Here is a 4,781-nt window from a genome sequence, read left to right as displayed (position 1 = left end):
CTCCTTTATCCTCTCTTTCTGGGTGGCAGCATTACCAAAGGAGATGGAAGTTTCCAATTCTGCATGCTTAAAACTTTCAAATTTTTAACCTGGATTTTCCCCTATATTTCTGGAGATGTGCAACTATATCTTTGATATTTCTCTCACCTTCATTTGCAATTTCAGCAACAAATGTATTGGTCCATCATGCATTATTATATGGCTCTAAGAACTGAGATTCATATCTAAATAAAACAGTCTGTTTTTATGAAACAATATTCACAAGAAGTGGAAAACAGATATACAAGTAATGGGAAAAATTTGGCGGTGATCAATGCAATGGAAAAAAAAATAAAGCAGGATAAGAAGAAAAGAAAAATTTAGAGGATGAGGAATGGACTTTCTGTAATAGTGGACCATGAAGTTCTTGCCAGTAAGAACACAGAAAATACCTGAAAGAGGTGAGGTGTAATTATCTGGAGAAGGGCATTCCAAACAGAAGAACCAGTATATACAAAAGCCCAGAGATAGAGCATGTGATTAAGGTCAAAACGTACTGATCAAAAGGCAGAAAGATAGCAAAAGGAGCAAGGTTAAGAATGGTGCAAGATCACATAGGGCTGATAAGTTATTATTTTTTAAAGTTTATTTATTTTTGAGAGAGAGAGAGAGAATGCACAAATGGGGGAGGGGCTGAGGGCTGAAAAAAGGAGAGACAGAATCCCAAATGGACTCTTTGCCATAAGTATAGAGCCCAATGTGAGGCTGGAACTCATGAACTGTGAGATCATGATCCAAGCCAAGACTTAAGAGTTGGACACTTAACCGACTGAGCCACCCAAATGCCCTATAGCTGATATATTATTAAAAGAACCTTTAATTTTAATAATACATTTTTAAAGACCTTTTAATTTTAAATTATATTTTAATATTTACTTATTTTTGAGAGAGAGAGAGGGAGAGCACAAGCAGGGGAGGGACAGAGAGAGACAGAATCTGAAGCAGGCTCTAGACTCTGAGCTGTCAGCACAGAGCCCATTGCGGGCTCTAACTCAGCAGAAGAGCAACACAATCTAAATGCCATTTTAAAAGGATAGTTGTGGTTACTGTGTCAAGATTAGAATTTGATGATTTTTTGCCCTGTATCAGCGTTTTCAATAATCTTCCCTATCTTTGTAAATAGTAACTATTTTTTTCTAGTTGCTAAGTCAATAACACTTGAAAAATTTCTCAAATAGAAAGATGTGCACATAACAAATAATTTGAGTAAAACTAAAATCATTGCAGAGAAACACAAAAAGTCATCAAATATACAGAGTAGAAATATCAGACACACTGGATCAAACAAAATAAGAATTTAGAAAGAAAACCACTTCTTAAGGGAGACATACATGCCAAACATTAATACAATGATAAAATTTGGATCATAAAATTGAGTACATACACATTATTTACTTTGTACATGTAGGCATATGTGTGTATACATATGTGTATGTGCTATATCTGTATGTATATGCTATATATGTATGTGACACAATACACATAAATGTGTATGTAAATAAATACGTATAGTTATATATTTATACATATATAGAGAGAGAACTGAGAAACCAAATGGACTGAGTTAAAAAAGCAAAGAACTTAAGAATTAGTTCCATTTGCACAATATAATAAATATATTGGATGGTCACTGATGGGGACAGTCAAATATTAAAAACAATTGAGGATTTTTTAAAATTTATATCCAAGTTAGCATATAGTGCAATAATGATTTCATAAAAAGAATCCAGTGATTCTTCTCCTACATATAACACTCAATGCTCACCTAATGCATCCTCCTAAATGCCCTTTGCCCATTTAGCCCATCTCCTCACCTCAAACCCCTCCAGCAACCCTCGGTTTGTTCTCTGTATTTAAGAATCTCATGTATTGGGGTCCCTGGGTGGTTCGGTCAGTAGGGCATCCAACTCAGCTCAGGTGATGATCTTGTGGTTCATGACTTCGGGCCCCATAAAGGACTCTGTGCTGACAATGCAGAACCCACTTCTGGTTTTCTGTCCCCCTCTGTCTTCCCCTCCCCTGCTTTCTCTCTCTCTCTGTCTTCCTCTCTCAAAAGTAAATAAAAAAGAGTCTCTTCTATTTTGTCCTTCTCCCTGTTTTTATATTCTTTTTGCTTCTTTTTCCTTCTGTTCATCTGTTTTGTATCTTAAATTCCACATATGAGTAAAATCATATGATATTTGTCTTTCTCTAACTAATTTGCTTAGCATAATATACTCTGGTTCTATCCATGCTGTTGCAAATAGCAAGATTTCACTTTTCTTGATCACTGATTAATATTCCATTATATATGTACCACATATTCTTTATCCATTCATCAGTCGATGGATATTTGATCTCTTTCCACCATTTGGCTATTTTTGATAGCACTGTTAGTAACATTAGGGTGCATGTGACCCTTGGAAACAGCACACCTATGTCTTTTGGGTAAGTAAAAATAATTGAGAATTCTTAAAAGGACAAGTAGCATATATGAATTATGTCTGTGAATAGTATGCTACCATTCTAATCATAAGTAACTCTTATGACTGTTTTGTCTATCAATCAAGATTACTGGAGAGATGCCAACAAAATTAATGACAAAGACTTGTATAAAATAAAATGGGTTTAGAAAAAAATGGTGAAAAGAGATGTTTCATTCATTGAAATTCTGTATGTAATACTTGTTTAATAAAAGAGAAGACAATATTTTAAAAAAGCATTAGTGATTCCAAAATGAAAGACATGATTTGACAGTGACATTAATTCAAATTTCCTTGCTAGTTACTAGCACCAAACACCACTAGCCATTTTGAGGGCACGCATTTGATTTCACCAAGATGTCACACCTTTGGTTTGGCAATATAATGTCATCTTTGTCTTAATGAATGAAAATTTATAATTCTGGGCTTTAAAAAAATTAAATCAGCTCTTTAAGTTGTACTTTTCCCTGAGAGACTAGAAATTGAGTGAATAAAAGTTATTTTTCTTTCTTCCCAACTATGTTGGTTACGGACTTATTTTATTTGAGGATAAATTGAAAAGCTAAAATAAATGGACCAAGAAGTGTAATCACTAAATATAATAAATATTTTTTGTGTCTATCCTATAGCAAGTCCATGTTGGTAAGTCCACGGAAGCAGTGTCCTATGCTGGTTTCTCAGCCAGCTTCAATATATCACTCTCAAAGTCCTTTTGGCCATTGTTTTCCTAGGCTGCCAGCCTAGAATAGGCATATAGTATCCCCCACACATCCCAGTGGAGTGTGGCCACTCTAACTTTAGTTTTGGAATGCTTTCTATTGCAAATAGAAAAACAGAAAGGATTTTGATGGAAAAATAGCATTCTTTGCCACAATGAAAAACAGAAGGAAACGGATGCCTTCATTTAATCTATTTACTTATAATTACATTTAACTAATATTTTTTAACAAAGATCATCTTAGATAAGGTTTTCAAGCATCATTTAATCATCAGCTTAGTGCGTTCCATCAATTTTATTATCAGTCAAATAAACCTTCCACTTTTCGATGAAAATAATATTCTTTTGTTACATTTACTACTAAGCACGATATCATATCTACTGATTTAGGTTACTTTGGGGCCAACCTAAGATCTTTGTTAATTTAAACATCTCTCAGTAAGAATAATATTTAATTAACAAAATTTTAATATGCAAACAAATCAGCTTTATTTTGTCATTGTTATATTTCATCATTTTACTTCAATCAGAGTTAAAGTTATCAACTTACATGTTACTGGATACTAAAGTCAATTCAGAGATTATTATTAAAAATTAAGTATGAAGACACATTTCAAAGAAAGAGAAGTTGAAAGTTTGTACATTTCAAATATTTCTCAATTTAGTATAATTTCAAAGAAAACATTTGCAATTAGTATATTGTGTCTACATGTACAACCCAGTTTCAAGAGTTATTTGGTCAAACATTTCATGTTGGTACTTGCTTCATCTTTTTCATTTTTAAGTAATGATAAAATAATCTAGAAAGCTATGAAACTGTAATTGGTTTTCATAAAACGTAGCCTGAAAGATACACTTTATATGGCATCTTTCACAGATACTTTCCTCATCTGTTTATCATTCCTTTGATTTTTTTCCAACTCATAAAAAGTATGCTTGCACATTTGTATTCTCTTCATATCTAAATTCCAGTAAAGGTCAGCTTTCCCATAAAAAAGGAGTATAAATAGTGCATAAAATGATGATCCAAGCTAGCACATCAAGAAAATAAAAGCATAAAAGTAAAGGTCATTTTCACAATTTTTACTTGAAGCACTCTCAAAAACATATAGTGTGAAAATTTGTCAAAGTTTTCAAAAAAGGAGTTTGGTTATGAAAGTTCTTTTTTCTTCCTGTTTTCTTTTCTATGACCTTTTAAGAAATAAAAAAAGAAATTTTATATTATTAAGATGATTATTTTTATGTTGATTTGGTTATTAGGGTCATTAGCCCTGATATTTAATCATTTATCAGAGTAATACTTGTTAGGTTGAAATTAATCACTCTTGCCTTAGAAACTGAACTTAAATTTGGTGACATCGACAATAGGTAAAGCATATTAGCATTTCCAAGATGAACAAAAAGAAAGCATTTATCACATACTAGAATTATTTAAAGGCAACATTCCTTTAAGTCTATATTTTGATTTTTATTCAGTGAGTTTATCAGAAAGGTCAATACTTATACCAGGAAAATACTGGACATATTAAATTAACTCTATATTCATCTATCTACAGTAATGG

Source organism: Hyaena hyaena, unplaced genomic scaffold (assembly GCF_003009895.1).
Source record: "Hyaena hyaena isolate Hyena2069 unplaced genomic scaffold, ASM300989v1 scaffold_1476, whole genome shotgun sequence".
NCBI lineage: Eukaryota > Metazoa > Chordata > Mammalia > Carnivora > Hyaenidae > Hyaena > Hyaena hyaena.
Note: the sequence above shows the minus strand (reverse complement) of the source record.